This window comes from Rhipicephalus microplus, chromosome 1, assembly GCF_043290135.1.
Source record: "Rhipicephalus microplus isolate Deutch F79 chromosome 1, USDA_Rmic, whole genome shotgun sequence".
Classification (NCBI taxonomy): domain Eukaryota; kingdom Metazoa; phylum Arthropoda; class Arachnida; order Ixodida; family Ixodidae; genus Rhipicephalus; species Rhipicephalus microplus.
The window spans coordinates 214,347,796-214,372,584 of record NC_134700.1 but is presented as its reverse complement, the minus strand read 5'-3'; the positions used below and the strand labels follow the sequence as shown (position 1 = coordinate 214,372,584).

General features: G+C 43.0%; 1 protein-coding gene across 3 annotated transcripts in view; it reads right to left on the bottom strand.

Annotated features, from left to right (window-relative positions):
- Positions 1-24,789, bottom strand: part of LOC142806658 (calcitonin gene-related peptide type 1 receptor-like) — a 213,867-nt gene that overhangs the window by 125,622 nt on the left and 63,456 nt on the right. For 2 of the 3 annotated variants that reach the window (XM_075891284.1, XM_075891285.1), the window contains exon 2: positions 20,556-20,607. The exons of the other annotated variant lie outside the window; for it this stretch is intronic. The gene's annotated coding sequence lies outside the window, so the exon portion shown is untranslated. The remainder of the gene's footprint in view (positions 1-20,555; positions 20,608-24,789) is intronic. 3 annotated transcript variants of the gene reach the window in all.

Genomic DNA, 24,789 nt, shown 5'->3' with positions numbered 1-24,789 from the left:
GCAGATACGGGGCCATTTTTTTTTTCGGCTTCTTTGCTGTTGAATTGTGGAAGCTGTAGCCGGCAAATGCATCCACGCCCACGAGCTTAGGCATTATGTAGTCTGCATTAAGCACCATGTCAACATGGTGTGTTCAGAGAGGGTCTTATTATTTCATCCCTGCAGGCAGCCTACTACAGATGTATCGATGAGTGGTCGTGTTCATTTTGAAAACAGTGATTATGGAGGGAACACGGGTACTATTATTTCTCCCTATACGTGTTACTATAAAAATTCTCACAGCCTGTACTTTACAAGTGTACATTGAAAAAAACGTTGACCATGACTAAGAGTCTCCTATGCATTCCTGTAATGGTCTTACTGCCTAATACCCGCTCGAATGGTGTATTTGAAGAATCACATTTTGAGAAATACTGCGCATAGACAGAGCAGTGATTTTAGATGTACTCCTACTCCCTGGTCAGTGTTCTTAATACCATGTCCATAATCATCAATTTATCGAAGTTATGGCACCAGTAGGAGGTCTATGGCAAACACATTGGGTTTCTACATCAGCACGTTGCGCTTTAATCATAGAGTAACATGTTACTCTATGCTTTAAAGGGGTCGTGAAACGCTCGCTCTAAAGCGACAATGCGAAGCCACCGGCGTCCACACGCACTAACTAGGTGACCTCATCATAAGTAATTTTTCGCCTATCGAGGAACGCGGAACTTTTTGGTACTTGCGTTCGTGCATCTGGGACGCTCGTCAGCGTCTTTGTCAGACGAAATCAGCGCTAACTTGAACTCTGACGTCATATTAAGCAGCGTCCTTGTGGGACGCAGATCGCGTATGGCAGACGCCGATGAGCGCCTCTTGCACGTGCTCGATATGCCATATAGTTCGGCGTTCCTTGATAGGCAAAGCTTCTATGTAGGTCCACTCGGGCTGATGATACAGTTAGCGCATGTGGCTGCCGATGGTACCGCATTGTCGTTGTGAAGCGACCGTTTCACGACCCCTTTAACTCCAAGCGTGCGTGGGGTTCTTCTTCAGGGGGAAGGGGGGCGAGTATTCGTCGCAGCACCCTCATTTCCTTATAATGTCAGTGTAGGGGTCTAGCTTTGCGCCCCACCAACACCGACTAAATTGTTGCCCCACTCTCGCCCCTCTCCACTCCTTATAATGTCAGTGCACACAGGGATGATTTTGCGTCCCCCTTCCCCCCTCTCTCACCTCCCCTGCCCACCCACCCTCCATGCTCACGCCTGAAGCTTTAAAATTAACGTAACCACGATATACAAGCCACGAAAGCACTTCAATTTTGCAAATTTTATGTAAGCAACAAAGCTTTAGGATAAACAGGCTGATTGAGTGCTTCGATTTTACGATGTGTAGAAGAAAAAAAAAACTGCAAGTATGTTCCGTCTTTCAGCGCGCGCAAAATAATAAATTGTATTTGGGACATCGAAACACTTGCGGCGCACATGGTGCCCCACACCCCGGGAGGTGCCGAATCGGGTGGATTGGACATTCATGGAAACGGGGAAAGCTTCAGCCATCTCCATCTTTTCGCAGTCTTTGAATGTCTTTCAGAAAAAACATACACTCACGTAAGCACTCGCGAACGCGAGGGTGAAACGATTTGATGCACTAGAATGGCTTTTTTTTCGAGGGGCGCACTTTTCTCTCTTTTTTGTTCTTTGCTAAACAGGCAATCTTATTACGTTACGAAATGCAGACGGAGAGCGAGCTGTATATATGTAAGGAAGAACGTGAATCCAGCAGGACGAAAAGCGGATTCTCAAGTTGTTGGGGGAGGATTTCGCATAAATGCACGCAAGGCTTGAAGGGCGTTTCTATGCGTTGTTGGGGAACAGGAAGAATCGTTTTAAGAGAATTGACTGACTACGCCATATATTAAAAAAATTATGGGACCACTGTCAATAGAAGACGTTTTCATTCGAAAACAAAAGTTGTTATTATTAACTCGGACCACTGTCGTTGGTTGGCATTGTCAAGATTAGTCGCTTTCGAACTATACTCACCTTGTTTGACACGCCGTCCTTCCACAGGCAAACAATATATTCAGAAGCAAAATAGGAATTAATGAGTGTATCTCGATGTCTGGAGAGCTAGGCGGATTACGTCAAGATAAGTATATATGTCTTCTGGCGGAACTGGGGCCTCGCGTTTCATTAGAAGAAGTAAGAAAGTATGCTCGCCATTAACGTATTTGCTTTTCAACTCCAATAGGCCACCTTGCAAGCCTTTCAAACCACGGTTTTACGTGTGACTGACAGCCAGGAGAGCAACGACACCCTAGGGTAGAAGAGAGCATTTGGTCTGGCCATTCGCGCACCTGGGGCTCGTAAAGCCGAAGGTTGGCCGTACGCTGGGGCTGCTTGTGAAATGAAGCTATCTCGGCTTCTTGCATACCGTTTTTGAAACCGGGACATCAATCACTTGCCTCGGTCTGGAGGTGCAAGGCGGGCTTCCGGGAAGAAATAAATAAATATAAATGGCTGTCGTAAAAAGAAGAGGAAATGCGGGAATAGATGGCCGGTGGGTCTCAGTGATTGCTCACAATGCCCTTCTACTTATATTGTTGTATACAGCCTGCAGCTCAGACTGAAATTTATTGTGTACTGTTAGCTTCATGCCTATAAGTTTGCTCTAGAGTTAGAAAAAGAATAAAAAAAAAAAACAGGCGGCAAACGCACAGAGGAGAATGTGACGGCAGACAGGCTTTCTACTACTACGTGCAGTATAGTATGGACAGAAAAGTGTGCAGCCTGCAGTTACGGAAGGCGTCGTAAACGCCACGCAGCGTTTGTGACTAGAAAATGGTGCTCGCCAGCACGACCAGACAGCGAAGAAAGGGCTATCTGCTCTCGAGAGCTCCCGACGTAAGTTCAACGAGGATGTGGGACAGGGCACTCGGCAAAGGCGAAGTTGGCGTTCAGCCCTTTTCTGATCGCAGGTGCCCTTTCCTTTGGTGCGTCTGTGTCATTAGTTACTTCGGTGCAGTTACTTGGTAGATCCTGCCGGTGGCAAGTTAGGCATTAGCCAACTTTTATTTAATCACATTCGCATTATGTTTACTCCTATTAGCACCCCTTATACTTTTCTTGACATCATTGTCTGTTAGTTTTCATCAATAAGGTGTCCAACAAAGAAAGCGAGCTGTTAAATTCATTCTAGTTACCTGGTGCGCCGCTTCATATACTAACCCCACGGTTGTTGTCTCGTTCTGTTCTATAAATGTTATTTTGTCACTGAAGGTACGTAAAGGGTACCTTCAGCGTTCAGGGTACCTATGTTTTTCAAGCTCACTTTCCCCTGCCTCGTACTCGTGTTCGCGCTTCCTGTGTGCAAGAGCGTGATCCCAAAGGCCGGACTTCGTCCTTGTTACACTCGATAGAAGATCACTGAAGGTGGCTCTGCCGGACGACACACGCTTTTACGAATCACCGAGATCGCAGACGACTCTTCTGTTGCAAAGAAAGAAATTTTAAAAAATAACGCACCTTGCACTACGTCGCGCCAGGCTGATTCAACGCAGAGTTTCTGGGCCCCTTTAGCTAGTCTTGGTTCTACTAGGCTTATATCTCCTCACCTCTATACTTTTCACCCCTTGCAATGATATACTATAATCAGCTATGATCTCACTCTTCTTTTTTTCTCTTTATTTATATATCAATATTTTTTTCGTTATTTCTTTCTATTCTGTGTCCTTTCTACCCTTTTTTTTCTTTAGGTTACTTCTTCCTTTCTTTCTATCTCTATCTTTCTCTGCCTACGTCTTTCTCTTCTTTTTATCATTCTCTCTTTGTTTGTTAGTTTTTTATATTTGCCTCTTTCTCTTCCTTTTAGGCTGTGCTTTGCTCTTTGTCATTCTTTTCTTCCTCCCGCCTTTCGCACCCCCTCGCTATGCTATACTATACAGAGCTATGCTATGCCGTGGTAACCTGCATAGACAGACGAGTAGTTACGGCCCTGGCTTTTGGGTCGTGTGTGAACAGTGAATTTGACTGGTCGTACCCGCTCGCCACGAGCCGTCGCAGTGTGCCGCAGGTGCCCACTAGCTATACGCAACGAAAGCACCAGCCTAATTGTTGGCCTGTGGCCTAACCATCCTTTTTCAAAACCACCCTACATACGGACCGAGGCCCGCCTGGCCTCCAATACTGGTGGATCTTCATACGGCATGCGGCCGAGCAATCATGACCAGAAGCCAATGCCAGAGGTGCTATGAGCTCTGCAGGATTTGAAAATGGGCATAATAGGGGTGTCTGTTAAGAGACTCCTGAAATCTTGCATGTTTGAAATGAATGTCTTTGCCAAAGACTCAAAGTCAAGTTGGTTGCACCGGCATCCTTCAGTGAGACATCATTCATATTGATTGAAATCGAAGCTTCTGCAGAAGACAAACTGCTGGGGTGAAGTGCCCGCACCTAGTTCCCCGAAACCACGTGCTTGTAGTACATGCAGCGTCACTACAAAATGCACGGCGATGCCGACGCCAACAGTGACGGCGCCAACACGCTCCAAGTGTCGCAACGGTTGCCATCCCAATTCAGACCTCCCGGAAGGTAACGAAGCCAGTGTAGTGGCATTCCTCTATTGAAGTAGCTTCACTTGAACAAGGTAATCTCTTAGGTAACCTTGAAGAGGAAAGTGGTAAAACTCCAAGAAAAGCGCTTGTGTTTGAATTTGCATAAATTGAACATGCAAAAAGTCTGCGATACAGCAATATTTTGGGAAACATTCAGTGGGTCCTTGCTTCTAACTTTGCCACTTTTCGCGCGTACGTCCTCCAATATTCAGCGTTTTTGAGTTGATTCATCATAATTGGCACTTTGAGAAGCACTTACTAAAGGCAGTATTAGCAAATTCCAATGCAAAGCCGGCTAGCAAAGTGATATTTGTCGCTTCTTTTCAGAAAGAACACTGACGCGAAAATAGAAAGCTTTCAAGGAGTGCTCACTGTAAAAAAAGCAAGGCCACCATCACAGGAACGTGAATATTTATTCTAGAAAAGAATAGAAAAGAGCAAGCTGTCCTTGGCGTAGTATCGATTAAGTGCGTACACTTGCTGGTGTAAACGTCGTTAATCACGGCTAGAGACAATTGCAGCTCTCCTGCCGGAAACACGAAGTTCCACAGACTTAATCCAGAGCGAAGAGCTGTGGTGTCCCATTTCTCGTCTATTCTCCGAGACCAGCGGCAAACGGTAAAAGCTGCTGTGCGCTTGCGCCTATGCTTCCATTCATACGCGCACCTAAGCTTGGTGCGCACCGAAGCTTGTCGTGCACCTGATTTGTAAGATACAAATCAAGAAGGGTGTAAGAGAAGGGTATGATATCTCCCCTATGCTATTCACTGCGTACTTACATGAGGTTTTCAGAGGCCTCGAATGGGAAGAGTTACGAAAAATAGCGAAATAAGAGCGTCTTAGTAACCTGCGCTTCGCCAATCACATTGAATTTGTGAATAACTCAAGGGAGGAATTGCGACTAATTATTACTGAATTATTACTATACTGATATGAGACTTTAATGCAAAGGTAGGGAAGAAGCAGGCTGGAGACCAGACAGTAGGAGATTATGGCATCGGTACTAGAAACGCCAGAGGAGAGGTACTAGTAAAATTCGCAGAACGCAATATATTTACGGATTTTGAACACCTTCTACCGAAAACGAGGAAACCGCAAGTGGACATGGAGGAGCCCTAATGGCGAAAATAAGAACGAAATAGACTTTATAATGAGTGCACACTCAGGCATCGTACAGGATGTGGGAGTGGTTGGCAAGGTACGATGCAGTGACCACAGAATGGTACGGTCTCGAATTCGCCTAGACTTGAGAAAGGAACGACAGAAACTGATACGCAAGAAGCCAATAAATGAGCTAGCACTGAGAGGGAAAGTACAGGAATTCAGAGTCTCATTTCAGAACAGGTACTCGGCTCTCAGTGAGGAAACCAACCTTAGCGTAGATACAATGACTGATAATCTGACGAGTATCATTACAGAGTGTGCAGTGGAAAATGGAGGCAAGGTAGTTAGACAGGACACTGGTAAGCTTTCCCAGGAAACAAAGAATCTCATTAAGAAGCATCAAATTATGAAAGTCTCAGGTACAACAGACAAAATAGAACTGGCAGAACTTTCGAAGTTGATTAATAGGCGTAAGGTATGCGATGTACGAAGGTATAAAAACGCTCTGAAAAACAGAGGAAGCGTCAAAGCAGTGAAGAGAAAACTTGAGATAGGCAAAACTCGGATGTATGCACTAAGGGACAAAGAAAGCAAAATAACTACCAATATGGATAGGATAGTTAAAATAGCGGAGGAGTTTTACAGAGATATGTACAATAGCCGGGACAACCACGACTTTAATACTATAAGAACTAGCAGTAACCCAGATGACACCTCACCAGTAATGATAGAAGAAGTCACAAAAGCTTTGGAGAGCATGCAAAGAGGCAAAGCTGCTAGCGAGGATCAGGTAACATAAGATCTGCTGAAAGATGGAGGACAGATTGTGTTAGAAAAACTAGCCACCCTGTTTACGAGGTGTCTCCTGACGGGAAGAGTACCAGAGTCTTGGAATAACGCTAACATCATCTTAATACATAAGAAAGGAGATGACAAGGACTTGAAAAATTACATGCCGATCAGCTTGCTCTCTGTAATGTACAAGCCATTTACAAAGGTAATTGCTAACAGAGTAAAGAAAACACTAGAATTCAATCAACCAAAGGAACAAGCACGATTGGAACAGTCTACTCAACAATTGACCACATTCATACTATCAATCAGGTAATAGAGAAATGCTCAGAATATAACCAACCACTATACATAGCCTTCATAGATTACGAGAAGGCGTTTGATTCAGTAGAAATATCAGCCGTCATGCAGACACTGCAGAATCAGGGCGTCGATGAAGTATATATAAACATCCTGGAAGAAATCTACAGGGGATCAACTGCTAACATAGTGCTTCATATAGAAAGCAACAAAATACCAATCAAGAAGGGTGTAAGGCAGGGGGACACCATCTCCCCAATGCTAGGTGTTGAGAAGCCTAGAATGGGAACAGTTAGGGATAAGAGTTAATGGAGAGTACCTTAGTAACCTGCACTTCGCCGATGACATTGCATTGCTGAGTAACTCAGGGGACGAATCGCAACTCATGATTACGGAGTTAGACAAGGAGAGCAGAAAGGTTGGTCTTAAAATTAATCTACAGAAAACGAAAGTAATGTACAACAACCTCGGAAAAGCGCAGCGCTTCGAGATAGGTAATAGTGCACTTCAATTTGTAAAAGACTATGTATACTTAGGGCAGGTAATAACCGCGGAGTCAAACCACGAGATTGAAGTAACTAGAAGAATAAGAATGGGGTGGAGCACATTTGGCAAGCACTCTCGAATAATGACAGGTAGATTGCCACTATCCCTCAAGAAGAAGGTATATAACAGCTGTATCTTGCCGGTACTTAGCTACGGAGCAGAAACCTGGAGACTTACAAAGAGGGTTCAGCTTAAATTGAGTACGACGCAGCGAGCAATGGAAAAGAAAAGGGTAGGTGTAACCTTAAGAGACTAGAAGAGAGCAGAGTGGATCAGGGAACAAATCGGGGTTAAAGATATCATAGTTGAAATCAAGTAGATAAAATGGACATGGGCCGGGCATGTAGCATGTAGACAGGATAAACTCTGGTCATTCAAAGTAACTAACTGGATTCCTAGAGCAGTCAAGTGGGTTAGGGGGAGACAGAAGGTTAGGTGGGCAGATGAGATTAAGAAGTTTGTGGGTGGAAATTGGCAGCAGCAAGCACAGGACCGGGTTAAGTGGCGGAACATGGGAGAGGCCATGGGAGAGGCCTTTGTCCTGCAGTGGACGTAGTCAGGCTGATGATGTAGATGATGATTACTGAATTAGACAAAGAGAGCAGAAAGGTAGGTCTTATAATTATTCTGCTGAAAACTAAAGTAAAAGCAACCTCGGAAGAGAACAGCGCTTTGAGATAGGTAATATTGCACTTGAAGTTGCAAAAGACTACGTCTACTTAGGACAGATATTAACCACGGAGCCATACCAAAATATTGCACTAAGTAGAAGAATAAGAATGAGGTGGACCGCATTTGGCAAGCACTCTCATATCATGACTGGTACATTGTCACTATCTCCCGAGAGGAAGGCATGTAACAGTTGCATCTTGCTGGTACTTACCTACGGAGCAGTACCACGGAGGCTTACAAAGAGGGTGCAGCTTAAATTGAGGATGACGCAGCGAGCAATGGAAAGGAAAATGATAGATGTAATGTTAAGAGACAAGAATAGAGCTGAGTGGATCAGAGAACAAACCAGGGTTAAGGATTTCATAGTTGAAATCAAGAGGTAGAAATGGATATGGGCCGCGCATGTAGCGCGTAGATAACCACTGGTAACTAGGACTAACTGACTGGATTCCCGAGAAGGCAAGAGAGTTTGGGGGAGACAAAAATTTAAGTGGGCAGATGAAATTTGGAAATTTGTGGGTAAAAAAATGGCAGCATATCCACGGAGTGAATGATGAGGAGTGGGGTGAAGCATTCGTTCGTCCATTCGTTCTTCCTTCCGTCCGTTCCTGCGTACGTCTGTGTAACGGTCCATGCGTCTATCTACCCGTCCGTGCGTGCGTCTGTTCGTGCGTTCGTCCTTGCGTTCGTCCATGCATTCGCGCCGGCGTCCGTTCATGCGTCCATCCATGCATCTGTCTGTGTGTCCATTCGTCCATCTATTCAGCACTCCAAGTACCACCATCTGGCATCCTTTCATCATATATTCTCCATATTCTCCATATTTTCATCATATATTCAATATAGAAGCACCGCCATCCAGCGGACATTCTAAGGACAAAACGAGAGGTGGCACACGCGCACTTTCTTACAGCTTGCGCTTCTAATTCTCACCTTTAACCACCTCGAATTCATGGTATATACTAGTTCACTGTATTCATGGCTATGCGGCCCAACGCTCGCTAAACCTTTCTAAAACCAAGGAGGTTACACCCAGCGAGTATAACGTAGCAACCCTTTCTTGTCAGATCGTGCTCAATGTATATGCCAATAGCTGCTAATGGGGATCGCAGCGTGCGCGTTACCTAAAGGCCGAATGCTCCTGTCTCTCATTCCCCCTTAGCAGCCATTAGCATGTGGATTGAGCACTATCTTTTATTGTTCAACAACGTACAGAAGAAATCTCTCACCGGAACCACCTTGGAGGTCAAAATCGTAAGGACCGCTATTTCGGGTATGTGCCACTGGTGGTTACGTACTACAAGGGATGCACAAGCCACGCCATAAGGTGCTTCGCCCCTAAAAGTGGCAGCAGCAAGCACCGGACGCGGAAGAGGCCTTTGTCATGCAGTGGACGTAGTCAAGCTGTTAATGATGATGATGATGATAATGATGATGAAGAAGAAGAAGAAGAAGAAGAAGAAGAAGAAGAAGAAGAAGAAGAAGAAGAAGAAGAAGAAGAAGAAGAAGAAGAAGCTAGTCGCAACACGAAACGGTAAAAATGGTGAAACTTTGTTGTGCGTGCATAAAGGCACGGAGCTGGACGAAAATGCACCCGCATTTGTTGAGCTCACTGCTATCAATAATGAGACCGGGAGGGCACGTGCACCAGCCTCTTTGGTAGACGGGCTCGCTTGAGCGATCGAAGAACATCTCGTTCATATCGAATGTCGTGCTTCGATCTTTCGGGGGCATTGCACGATAGACCTGGAAAACAAGTATGGCTGTGTATCAAGGGTGGAGGCTGAACTAACACAATAAGGTTGCCCAGTTCGAAGACCGTTGGTGCATGAAGTAAACAAAGAATGTCGGCTTTCGTTGAAGTGTTGCAGCGGAAACAGCACGCAGCATGGCAGCATCCTCGGCTAAGTCAGCACTTGGTTAACACCAAATTCAAAGCCTTTACAGTATACTATACTGTATATATCTTGAGAAAAGGTGTGAGAGATGCGGAAGCGGGTTTATTGCGTGTAATATTATCTTTAGTACCATTATGTTTTAACAGTGGTTGCGTTTACGCAGAGCGTCAGAACATAGTCTGCGAACAAAGAGTAAAATCACCATGAACGAGCACACGCTTTCTTCATCCTCACCGTCCTCTTCACATCCCGCTTCAATTATAGAACACGGCGCGCGATTCTGGCAACTCTTATGGGTGAGGCAGCCAGTACAGAAAGAGGGAGAAAAAAAAATTGGCCTCGTATCTGCACGTGACTCTGCAAATCCCGCCGAAAGACGATAGTCTTGCGTCTGGAGAGAGTGAACAAACTGTTTATTTGATGTTCTGCGCAAGAAAGTCGGTGAATGGTATTCTGCAGGCGCTGCGTTAGAGTGCCCAGAGCGTGCAGCGGAGGCGAACGAGGGCATCGAGTAACGTCACACGTGAGACATGAACGCTATCTGGCAGTTATCTTGGTAAATGAAGCGCGCGACATGCGCGCCCTTCTCAGAGGCGATAAGGTGTAGAACGCAAGGCCACGGGTAGGGGCCACCATGTTCTACCACCATGTCATCTTATCAAAGCGTTGGAAACAATTGCCATTTCGTGGAAGCGCTGCATTATCAGCGCAGCGTGATAAACGCTACGGTCCTTGGAATTACTTGTGCTTGCCTTTTTCACTGCAAAGCCACACATACAAAACACTGAGGTGTTGTTATGGTGCCTCAAATATGCGCAATAATTGCATTTAAAGACGATAGTCTTTCTTGGGGACCTTCGACGCAAAAACTTTGGTCTGTCTGTCCGTACATTTGTCTGTTCATGCACTATTAACGGCACCGAGTACTCGAAACGACCGACCCCGTCCGCAGCGCCCACCAATGTTGCTCAAGATTAAGCGTTCATACTTGTGGAATTGTCAAATAAAAAGCAATATTGCGCATATCTGGGGCATCATAACAACACGTCTATAACCTACATGTGCATATTTTACAAGAAAAATCATACATAAGTAATTTTAAGGACCGTAGCGCTTATCACGCTGCGCTGACCATGCAACGCTTCCACGAAAAGGCGAGGGTTTCCAACGCTTTGCTAAGACGACACGGTGGTGGCACCTACCCGTCGTCTTGCGTTCTACACCTTATAGCCTCTGCGACGGGCACGCACACCCGTCTCAGAGCCACGTGGTTCGTTTTCAAAGAAAACTGCCAGATTACGCTCATGTCTCACGTGTGTCGTGACTTGATGCACTCGTTCGCCTCCGCTGCACGCTCGAGGCACTCTAACGCAGCGCCTCCAGAATACCATTCACCGATTTTCTCGCGCAGGATATCAAATAAATGTTTTGTTCCCTGTCACCACACGCAAGACTATCGTCTTTCGAGGACATTTGCAGGTTACATGCAGATACGGGGCCATTTTTTTAATTGGCAATCGCACAAGTATGAACGGTGAATCTTGAGAAATATTGGTGGGCGCTGCGAATGGGGTTCGCCGTTTGGGGTATCGTTAAGAGCGGACAGACAAATGTACACGCAGACAGAAAGATAGGCAGGCAAACAGACAGATCAAAATTTTTGCGTTGGAGGTCCCCAAGAAATATAATCGTCTTTAATAAATGGAAAGCCACTTTTGGGGATAAATATTATTGCTAAAGTGGGATCCCGACCCACATAAGCTCTACACACAGGCGAGCATCGTAACCACCCGAAAATCAAGGCGGGCTAGCAGAGTACAAGATAGGCTTGCAGAGAACAGTAAAGTATACCAATTGACTTGGAAAGGGAAATCAGAATAAGCAGGAGGGGAGTAGGGAGGGGAGGAAGTAAAGCGTAGCACAGAAAGGAAAAAAAAATGTTGGGAAATACAGCAGGGAGATAGAACTAGCTAGAAAATGAATGAAGTATATAAGATAAGTAAGAAATAAGCAGAGACAATGAACACGTGGAAAAGTAGGTATAAAAGAAAAACAAAAAGAGGCGGAAGAAGAAAAAGAAAATATAAAGAAACAAACATGGCTGCCAGCTCATTATTACCTTCATGTTTGACACCACTAGCGAAACACCGACTTAATTTTTGTTTGACGACTTTCGACGACTTTTTTTTGCATCCTGTTGTAGGAGTGAAAATATACAGCTCTAATCCTAGGGAATCGCTAACAACTGCTTAGTAAGCTCGTGAGATGACTTACGATACGGCCTATTAAGCCATGTACGTGAGCTAGTCGTGACAGCGTAGCAGCCCATGTTTCCTCCTTTGTTAACGCACCGAGAGCACAGTGGCAGATGGCGTTGATCCATTCAGCACTCACGCAAGAGGCATACTTCAGCTGCAAGAATTACTCGAAGACATAAGTTTTTGAGAGAGTGAGAGATGGATATATATATATATATATATATATATATATATATACATTCAGTACCATGCACCAACACTCCAGCGCGGTTGATAACTTCGCTTGCCACTCCAGATCTGCGTATTAGGCTGTGGTATATTCAGTGATCGCACATACACAAAAATAACTCGTAAACTCACACGCATATTCCTACTCACTATTCGAGAATTATGTATCGGTCCTTCTGCTTTAAACAAGCTACGATACACTAAGTTCGCGGTCCATGGGTGATGGAATAAGTGTAGGAAGCAGTACTGGACAGCTCGAGCATGTTTCTAATAATAATAATAATAATAATAATAATAATAATAATAATAATAATAATAATAATAATAATAATAATAATAATAATAATAATAATAATAATAATAATAATAATAATAATAATAATAATAATAATAATAATAATATGAATAATAATAATAATAATAATAACAACAACAATAATAATAATAATAATAATAATAATTTTAATAATAATAATAATAATAATTGTTATTATTATATTAAATATATATGAGGAGAGGTTGGTACCAATGCGTGGCGCTGGTAATAATAATAATAATAATAATAATTGTTATTATTATATTAAATATATATGAGGAGAGGTTGGTACCAATGCGTGGCGCTGGCTACGCCTCTGCTTCTGTACAAACCTTGTCGTCACATAGAATAAGGAAAAACATGTGCTCATAGTACCGGTGAAGACGAAATAGCGCACAAAGTTCAAGTTCTTCCATACAAAAATCAGACGACGCAACTTAAAAGTTGACAGAACACAAGTATTCACGACATTGAAATGTCCCCACAAAACGAGAAAGTTCACTAAAATGTTTATACCGATCATGTCTCTCGGGAGCAGTTTCCTGAATGTTGCTTCGTAACTGCAACAGTTCCGGTTAATACGTTAATGAACGTATTAACCGGAACAAATTTAGCTTCCCTATTGTCCGGCGCTCGCTTAGGCTACAATAATTGTTCTATTAGGAACACGTCATTTATTAGAAATAAGTGTCGGTAGCTTCTGATCAAGACGTGGAAAAGGAACTTAGAACGCGTTAGAGGAACCTGTGCCATGACATCTACCGTATGCTTGTCTCACATAATATCAGTTTCAGATTTTTCTTCTTTTTTTGATTGCTGCTGCGCATGATAACGAGAACGTGCTCTGCATCACAGTCTGGATGCTCATCAAGCCACCATAGTTTACGACCAAGACTTTTCTGACATTTATCCTCATTAAACCCTCAATATCGTCTCATTATCATCACCAATGCAGCGTGATAAACGCTTTGCGCAACGTACTCCGATAACTCGCTGTTTTTTCAACCCCTCTGCCGTTTCTTGACCCGTTCTTTTTGTCTTTTTTTTGTGCCACAATGACAAGAACATATCGTGAGCACAATAGCAAGGTTACCTTCAGCGGGTTCTAACGTGACGTCCCCCTTCCCCTTTTCAGTTTTCTCGTAGAAAGAAATCAACAAAACACATAATTTATTGGCAAAGAACGAAGTCAAGTTGCGAATAAACTTACTGCTTAAGAAATTTCGTTGATGCTTACACCATAAAGCAACTTGAGAAGCCGCCAGGTTCAGTTTATTCCGGGTTGGTAAGCACAGCATAAAGGGAGTGCCTTAGTGCGTTGTGCAATCCATATTTTTGTTTTAGTTTTTGCTTTAGGCAGCACAGAAATCCGCTTGCCGTTCTAGCGAAGCAAACGAAGTTTTAGGCGTGGTATAATCGCGGTCTCCCCATCTCTCGTGTGGTTATTTTTGGTACCTGTTTTCTTAGTCGCTTAGCATTTTAATTAGCCACAATTCATGTCACATGAATCTCACTTCGTGTCGGACAGTAATTTGTCTTTTGCGCGGGCAGTGCTCTTCATTTGAATCTGTAAGCTTATAGAAAAAGGACAGCCACAAATATGATCAACTAGACTAGGATTTTTTAGAATGACCTGCATGACAAGACGTGAGCTCATCATGCATCCAGGAATTGCAGAATAACAGTTAGAATTAAAAGCTGAATACTGTATTATGCAGCAGATTGCTTTCACACACATCGACGTCTTACTGTTCTCTAGATGAATGATATTTTCTTTTATTTTAATTATTGCTCAGGATATATTAGCCTTCCTCATCATCTCATTTGCTACTCGAGGTGTTGGGGGTGGATTACGATATCTTCAATGATCACAATAAACACAAAAAGAATAGGTACCAACAGTTATGCACACCCATTAACAGAAAAGGTTCGTTATGGCAAGTAGACTTTACCATATACTCTGTATACTGATGTGCTTTGTCATGTTCTAGTTAATTGCAGAATCAGTGCACGTGCAAAAGTTTTTGAGGAAAAAGAAAAGTGACCAGGCACTTCGTCGATAAAAGTACGTATTCTCTACGAACTAAGCTTTTGAAGATCTATCCAGGATTCATAGAAATCGTTCCGTTTAGCGTTTTAGTCCGGTGCACGCGGGTCATTTCTAGAGACACGAGAAAGCGACGGGTAGTACATGAAGTATTGTTTCATATTTTTGCAGAATTCGAGAAACTCCGAAGATGCCTTTCTCGGGCATCTCGAGAGAGTGCGAGAATGGCTTCGACGAATTCCCTTCTATAAGCACATAGTTATCTTACAATGCTGACCGTTGTCATATGGGCTGATCGCAGGGTGTCAATAATCATAGCTTTCAACGACCGCATTAACGACCACAGCTTTTAAAGACCACAGCATTTAACGACCACAGCATTTAACGACGACTTATCATACCACTTTTCGCACGCATTGTTCTTGTATCGTTTGTGTATGGCTTTCCACAGTTTCTTTGTAGACACGTACTCTCGTAAGGTTCCTGAATTTATCGCTGAACATCCATTGGGTTCTGGTAAGCTGTCGTGGTAGGCATTACAATGTCAAATAAAAAAAAATATGATGGTAGCTTAGCACTAATGGTGCCAAGCCTGATAAATGAGCGCAGCTGGGTCCCCTTTCTTGTTTCTAATTATTTTTTCTGTCCTCCTTCGTTTTCTCTTCGTCTGTGTTGCCTCTTTCTTGTTTTTGTATCTGTTTCTATTTTTCTCTATATCTTTCTCAGTAGTTATTTTTTTCTTTTTTGTGTCTTCCTATCTTTATTTCTGTTTTTTTTTGCTGACTTACTTTACCTCTTTGAAAGCTTCTTTCTTTGTCTTTCTTCGTGTCTTTTTATTTTTATCCTATCTCTTTGTCATGCTTTCTGTTTTTCATATCTTTTTTTCTTGTCTATTCACTTCTCTTTCTCTCTCTTTCTAGGTCTTTCTCTATTGTTCTTTCGTTTTTTGTTTACGTTCTCTTTGTTTTCATCTTCTTTCTTTTTCTTTCTGTTGTTTTCTCTCTTTCTTGGTCACAATTTTCTACCTCTGTTGTGCTATGTGTTTTCTCATTTTTTTACATGTTTTTTTTATTTTGACACTCGCGCCTGCTCCACAAAATAGAGAGGACACACCGAGAGCCGAGCGAGAATCACCTGAAGGCAGCGCGCCATCGAAGGCGGGGCATTCAAACCAACCGAGTCGGGAGCCTTTATGTGCACACGGAGACGCATGCACATGAAGGCTCCCTACAACCAACAGCAAGACTGTGCCTCCAGTGGTAGCGGTGAGCATTAGCATAGTTACGGCGGCGGGATAAAGGGACAATGCTCAACCATAAGCAGCAAGCTCTTAAAATAGCTCTACAACGCATATATATATATAGAGAGAGCAACGCGCCTGCTTCGTCTGGAGGTAACTCGATGTTCTCCGCTTGCGCTCGACTCTCGAAAAATCGTGGCTGGCCAACAGAAAAAACACAACGCTCGTTGCGTTTCCCTCTCATCGGGCTGTGTCTTTTAACAACTCTAACATGCCGCAAATAGGTGACCTTGGCCGAAGTTTGGCGTACAATCAGTCACGCTCTTGTGGCTCTCAAACCACTTTCTTTGGTTCCGCTCTCACCATATACTACAGCTACTTCAGGCATCCATGAACACAAGGGCGCATATAACCATCAACAATCGTTATTCATAGATGTTTGTCATCGGAGTGGAGAGCGATAGAACAAACTTTATTTTAGACAGATGTATCATTAAGCGTCCTTGCGGATGCACTTGCGTTATAGTTGCTTTGGCTGTGAAACACCAACATACGTTTTATAATCTCTTATATCAATGTATAGATTTAGCAGTAGGCTTCATCTGTAATAAAACGTTTTATTTTCATGTTATACCGATTCCTATGACGGAGGAATCAACTATGTGTTTTTGACGTTCGCCATGGGCTCAGGTTCTTTCGTTCTTCGGCTGTTGTTCATCTCTACTTCAGCGCGGTTTTATAAAGCAAGTTCGTACACACCAATTTGAACAATGGTTACTGGTTCACACTACCACATATACTATAACGACCGCCTGAGTTTGATATAAGTATAGACCTTACCGCTGCACAGTCTCTTGTAGCCCGCCAGGTGGTGTGTAACAGGGATGTTAGAGGCGTTTGACGGCAAGCGTATTTTCAATAGGCATATCTATTGCCGAAGGTGTCACTCCTCCAGGCAGATGTTGGCTAAATAATATTTCTTGGGAGTTAACGTTCCAGAACCAATCATCGGGGACGCCGAAGTGCAGGGCTCAGAAAATTTTGAGCATCTGGGATTCTTCTACGCGCGCCTAATTCTGGGCATACATGGTCGTCAAACATTTTCGCGTCCATAGAAAATGCGGTCGCCGAAGCCGAAATTCGATTCCGCTACCATTGCGTCAGCCCTTGAATGCGATAATCATTAGAGTACCATGGCGGGTACTGTGGCGTAGACATCGTTTTTGATTACCAGGCATTTCGAAGCAAGGCTGCCAAAGCTCCGGTGCCAAGCTGGCTGCCCAGCAGTGAAACCCGAGACGAATGTGCCACACGCGGTACGAGACGGCTGCCGGCGTCAACAGACTTCTTTAGTTACGTCATGCGGTAGCTTTGTTTGCGTCACTCATGGAGGGCTCACTCGTTATTGCCTGATTGTTTCGCTAAGTCTGTTAAGCCCATGCACGCTACGCTGAAGCACAGGCCGAAACCATTTATACGCGTAACGCGACGCGCAACTGCTCCTCACGTTCTATCTATAACGAAATGCTCGTGCCTCTTTCTCTGTTTTTATATACGCATATCGCAAACGATTTCCCTTTGTTTACGCCACACAGCAGCTAAACGATTTGTGTCCCTCAAAGTAAAATAGCGCACATGTGGAGCGCTTCGTTATTAAGTCATCTTCGTACTTCGTCGTCTTTATATTTATTGTTTTCATTAGGTCAACTTTGTACGTTGTACTTCGCTGTATGCCTCCCCCTCTTTGCAATATGTAAGAGGCTGTAGATGCATTTTGTTGGAGCAACATTTGTATTCATTGCGAAGCATTTCTTTGCGTACTATCCATCCATCCATCCATTCGTCCGTCCGTCCGTCCGTCCGTCTATCTATCTATCTATCTATCTATCTATCTATCTATCTATCTATCTATCTATCTATCTATCTATCTATCTATCTATCTATCTATCTATCTATCTATCTATCTATCTATCTATCTATCTATCTATCTATCTATCTATCTATCTATCTATCTATCTATCTATCTATCTATCTATCTATCTATCTATCTATCTATCTATCTATCTATCTATCTATCTATCTATCTATCTATCTATCTATCTATCTATCTATCTATCTATCTATCTATCTATCTATCTATCTATCTATCTATCTATCTATCTATCTATCTATCTATCTATCTATCTATCTATCTATCTATCTATCTATCTATCTATCTATCTATCTATCTATCTATCTATCTATCTATCTATCTATCTATCTATCTATCTATCTATCTATCTATCTATGAGCGTTAAAATTACCCGCGTCTGTTTTTGACGTTCCTGGGTATATGCAAGCTGACATGCAAGAGTATATGCAAGCTGACATCGGCAGCGTTCACCCGATGAGTGCAAAAAATAAATGTTTTTAGAGTCCCAGCAAGAATGGAACGCTATCATTCTGCGTGGCTATCAATCATTTTACCACAGAGTCACGCCAGGTCTTGTAACTACATTTTAAGTAGACGGTAATGTTCGTGAAGCGTCAAGAGGTGGATAGCAAAATCGTGGCTCTCGCAATGGATTGTGGGCTACGGCGCTCGTCTGCACCGATTTGCGTTTCAAGGCGCTGTGATGTCGGGGGGGGGGGGGCATTTGTGCCGGAGTTTTTTTAGTTTTCCACCTTGCACTCGTGGTGCCATTTTCTTATAAATTGCTGCGTAATACTTTGGAGGGCTATGCAGCATGATTGAATAACAAATGCAATCCCTACGGGATAGTTATAATCGTGCAAGCGGTCTTTCATGGAAGTGGCTTGCACCTCTGGACACATGCGTGCTGCTTTGCAGCGAAGGTTATATCGCGCATGTTTTGTCCCATACAAAGCTTCCTGCACATCATGGCATCGCGAAATATACGTTCACCTGCTTCCATGTTGTTCATATTCCCACAAGATGTTTTATTTACTTTTTGGCTGCAAAGATGCCATTCCGGGCTCAATATATTGAATGACCGTAGTAATGTGTTTCGAAGGCTATAATCGAAACAAGCTCGTAGTTGTCTAGCTTTTTTTACGCCTCTATATATCTCTCTAAATGAGTTGTTGTCCCTCACATGCTCGAACAATTTTTTTTCAATGCATGCGAAATTATTCGCGCTAAGCGTAAACTTGTGGAAGATAGTTTTTAAGGCCATGAGTCGGAGTATAACATGACCTATGGGCACTACACGCTTGCATGTCTGACATTACGAAGACGCCACACCACGCTACCGATTGCTTCAAAAGCGACTTCAATCGTTTTACGTCGCACGATAGCCTTATTTGAGTGGCCGTGTTGTTCTGTGGGCTGTTTACACACTCACCTGTGTCAATCAATTTGACAGACAGTTAGCGATGTAGAGTATACCTTAGAAACATACTATATCGGCATAGTTGATCGCGCAAAGTAAGCGTACATATGTCGACATCGTACGTGTATTGACACATGGCAGCATGTGAACATATGTTTGAGTCATTTTGAAGTGATCTCGGCAAGTGTACGCGCTCGAAAACAGTAATTCGATGTGATTATGCAAAAGATTGATGCGTGTTTCAAAGCATAACCGCACGCTGTGATCGAAACCCATCTCTCAATGTTCCTCGTTTTTGCCCATGTCCACGTCTCACTTCGTTCCCGAAAATGCGCGAAATATTACATATTCATTCACCAAAAAGAATTCAAGAACTCATTCATTGAACAAGCGGCAGCAAAAAAGTCACAGAATTGCACGTGTTTCCACCCTGATTATAGCGCGCAGCAAGTACCTTGAAGCAGTGAAGGGATAGGCCTCGAACCAGAAGTATCGTAGCAGACGACGCGCCGTTTCGCTATCCGCCCATTTTGGTTGCAGTGCTGGCTATAAAATTTTTGAAACGTCACATATGCACTCCTATGATACAGCCCTCACGTCAGGTTAGCGTCAACTGTAGTTAGGCGCCATCGGCTGAAGTTGATTTGTGTAGCTGTGTCTAGGGCTAACATGCTCGCAAGCACCACCGCTTAATATAAGCGTACCACTTCGGTTGGGCATATAGTTACAAAAGTGTAAACCAATGGTTATATAAAATATACACGCGGTTTAACGTATGCCTGTGAGTACATTTTCACATACCTTTAGCGCCACTTCATAACGTGTTGCTTCCCCCCTTCCAAAAAAAAAAAAGAAGTTACAACACAGTCACCTTCCATCCACATGCTTCGCACAACATGGATTCCCAGGTATGAGGGATCTGCCCATTTTTTTTTCACAAAGCTTCTATAACGTAACGCAAGCTATACGGAGGCTGTGGATGCATATCCAGCCTGTGACGCACTGTCTTTTTTTTTTGTTCACTTTCACTTCCTCTTAAATCTATAATCAATGTACGTGTTTTAAGGTGAACACAAGGAACTACGCGTACGCTCTTCTTTGCTTGATTAGCTCTACGCTTTATACCCTTTAATCTGATAATAACGAGCCCTTCAATCTATGCTCTGCATGTATTCCGCCCAGTGTGCGTGCAACAAGGAGCATACAAACTTGCAGTCCTTACCTGCAGCAGGAGCTTTTTACACAATGGATGTCCACGACAGCAAAATAAGTACCTGCAAGAAGAGAACAGTATAACATTTATACGTGTCGAAGGATGGATTCTCTAAACACTATCGTATGCGTGCGCACAGGTCAGAAGTATAAGCACACAATAAATCAATAAATTTTCAACGAAAATTAGCAATCGTTAAAGAAGTGAGCAGAATGCATTTAACGATTAATGTGAGCGTTTGAGCAAGCTCGTAAATCATCATCAAATGAAACTTCATAGCGCCGAAAAAAAAAAAAACTAATCAAGTCAGACGACACTGATAGCGCTAGTACGTGTAAAGTCTAATGGTATTTTTTCCTTTCGCTCGGTCAAATTTTTTCTTGACGATGATCGATTGAGAACAAACAACACGCTGGACGAAAGCGACTACGCGATAAGCTCTACTCGACGTTTGTTACCGTTTTTGTGTCAACTGTGGTAGCAGGGAGACATTACAGCACATCCTCAGCGAGTGTGCTGGCTACAAATTGCAAAGGAAATTTCTTGCAGTCACGCTAGCTCGAATAGATCGCAGATCGACGACGGAGGAGACCATTACAGAATGTCATCCGGAGAGGTTATCGCGAGTAAAGGCGATGAAGGTGGTGCTCGACTTTCTGGAGTCAGTAGACTTGCTCCCGCGACTGATGGTGTTATAATAACTGCGTGTCCATGCTCTCCTCTCTCTTCCTTCATAATTGACTCTACCTGATCACCTTCCTCAGTGGAGTGTAGCATACCGGTCCTTTTAGAGTGCTTGTCGTTGCTGCCTATCTTTTTTCTCCTGTTCCTTTCTTCCTTCCTTGAATTGGCTATACGTCAGGTCACTGTGTTCATAATGAATGAAATTCTTTGTCTCAATATTTCAGATACAAAGAATCCGCCACTATTGAAGGTGTTTTTTTTTCTTTACATAGCAAATCTGTGCTCAAAGTCTTGCACGCGACCGGACTGCAGTACTCGTACTTTGCCGGTGTTGTGAGTTGTTGTGGTCATACTTGTCGTTATCTTTCTCTTTTACAACCAATAGCCGTTATGGGTTGATTTCGTGGTCGTTAAGACACTCACCACCGCCTGTCGTTGTGATCTCAAGGTCTATGCAAGAAAATTAGAAAACAAGAAAAAAAGATTCATTGGGCTGGTGACATGCGAGTTTGCGAATTGAATGGGAATTCAGCATTGTATCTCTCTGACGCTATGGTATACAGTTATGACGTTCATGTATCCCAAGCAGGTGGCGTACTGTGATTGTGCGTGGATGAATATATGGACAGTACTCCTTCATTCAGCAGCGGTTTCAAGAGAGTCCCGTATATTTTTTCTTGAGCGGGCTTTATATACCCCAAATAATAAAGTACGTAAAGGTATGCTGTTTCTGACTGTTTAGTAAGCCAGAACCTAAGAATCTACTGATATTAGCGAACGCCACACCGACAGCAGCTGTCAGGATTATCACAGAATTGAGCACGCTCATGAATTCTTCTTTTAGTGGACCATGTTTGTAAATGTGGTGTTTCGGAGCGTAGCCAGAGGTATTTCCGGGGGGGGGGGGGGGGGGTCTAACTACACTTTATGCATGCTGTTGCGTGCGTTTGTATAAGTGCGTGTAAAAATACGCAAGCAAAATTTAAAAAAAATGTCGGGAGGTATTAAACTTCTACTTCTCCCCCTTCATTGGCCTTTAGTGAAATCCATCAATGCAGCGGCAGCAAGAGTGTTTACGTCTTCTTTGTCTTAATTAGACTCCGCACAGCTCTCGATTGCTTGTTCCTTTTACGGGATGGCGCAAACACTGCTCAGCCACCGCGTCAGTCACGTTGATTGACCAATCTCAAAACAAAATGCATGAAAAGGTCACCAAAACCAGCACTAGAATGCTAAGAAATTGTTTTAGAAAGAACCAGCGCCTGAGCCCGCTTGTTAAGAAGGAGAGGAAAAACCTTGCCTTGCCACTTCACTATCGAGAAGCACTATCCTCACTAACGAATACGACTAACACTTCTCTTGAATAAGATAACTTTCCTCGCTCGCACTTACTCGTTCATCTCTAGGAATCTTCCACTACTGCCAACATTACCACTGAAGCTACAACTACTTATACAACAAGTAATTATAGTAGTATTTTATTAAACGCAATAATGATTCAAGGAAGTGCCATTCGAAGAACGCTATTTCTTCTTCCCTAGTAAAGAAGAGATAATGTATTTGTTTTAATGCATTACGGAGGCGGTTGCTCACAAAAATACTGCCGGGGATTCTATTATTGTGCATCTCATAAGACATTGAAGGTTAACAAGATGCCTCACTTCCCTTATCAATGAGTGTAATTTAGCTTTTACGCTTTTATTTCTCCCACTCCGTACTGGATTTAAACATATTATCTGCGCTTGATTTCACTGAACAACACAGAACTTTATTATGTGTGCGCCAAAATACCTGTTGTCCCTCAGGAGGTGCGAATTAGAATGAGCATGGTGGGAATTAAGAGCTCGCTCCTTTTTTACCCCGGCTGACCTAATTGGCTGTAGTATTTCGTGCTAGAAATTTAGTAATAATGCTTCAACGAACTTCCCACAATCAAATCAAAATCTTCATCGCAAGAATGCCAGGTTTATGGGGAATGAAGTTCTTTTGACAAGTGGTGTTGCATTTTTTTTTATTTCTTCCGGCTAGCACCTTCCGTTCAGCTCGTGCCTTATTTAGATTCACCTTGTGTACCTTACTGCAACCGCAATCTTGATGCAGAATTGCTTTGATCGCGGTCTTCCGCCCCCCTTCATCTTTCTCTCCACATCCTTCCATCTTGTCGTCGGAACGACCAGGTTGAGATTTTGCAACACCAACAGCTTTCTCTCTCTTTTCCTTGCCTAGTATATATAATGAAGAAAGCGACAATGTGTAACAGCTTCGCTAAACGGAGCAACGGCTGGCTGTTAAATTGCAGCTTACGAGCAATATACACACGTATGTTCCCAGGTGACAGCCGGATGTCGTGGGGTCTTCCCTTCTCTTCCCTGCAAGTCTCGTAATCTTGTTTTGGTGCCTGCACCGAAAGCTGATCGGTTGTTATTTTATTTCCTCCCTATTTTATCAATGATTCTGTATTGAGCGACTATACATATTTTGTATAAAGAGAATGTCTGAGTTGATGCAAAGTATTTATTCATCTCCGGAGTTAGGAAATAAAGCGACATCCCTTATCGCGGCGAGAAATCGCAGAGTGTAGTCTTATCAGTTGATCAGGTTTGTTATTTGCCCACTGCAGCTGTTGACACGAAAGTGTTGCTAAAGAAATACAGAAAGTACGGAACAATATGAGTGTCGTAAACTGCTTTTACACTACACTCAAAAGTAATAGAGAGAAAAAACTTGCCTCTGATCATTGGTAATGCGCATTAACGTTTCGTATCTTTGAATCAATTACTGTGCACATAAGTCCATTATCGTAGTTGAAAATTTTTCGGCAAGGACAAATGGAAGCCGACCACTGCCAAACGTCTGGCTCAGGTATTGAACGCCAAATGGGCAAATGTCAACGAGATATAACTTTTTGTGCACGAGAGCACAAAAAGCATTCCTGAGGACTGGTCGTTTGCCTAATATTTTTGTTAATGCGTCTTCTATAAACAACACCTTATTAGTAATTACTGATACCGACACAAATACAAATGCAACACTTTTAGAGCAGCTCATGCAATACGAGCACGATGAAGTTAACCTTAAGCACTTCATACCGCATAAGTTAAGCAGCAGCTACTGAATACCTTCGTAGTCAAACTAAATCGATGGCGTTTTACATGATATATAAAGGGTGTCCCACGTAACTTTAGCCACAGTTTCAAAATATGCCGGAACACGTAACCACGACGCCACCAAATGTATGTTGCTCACCGTTGCCTGGAGTTATTGAAACAATTTTTTCGTATTCTCAAATATTGTTTAATTAGATATCGTTAATAACTAACTTTTCAAGAAACAAAAATATATATAAAACTTCAATGAGAAAGTTGTAGATCGGTTGGCAAAACGTCTGATTAGACAGTTTTGTACTTTATTAGGTATTAGTGTTTTTCCGATAGCTTCAAATGCCCGCAAAACACAGAAAATACAACGTAACAAAGCCACTCGTGCACCAGTGCGCCCAGTGATTCTAGTTGTCTCTAACGTTCCGCGTACGAACGACCATAGCATTTGGCCCATGGTG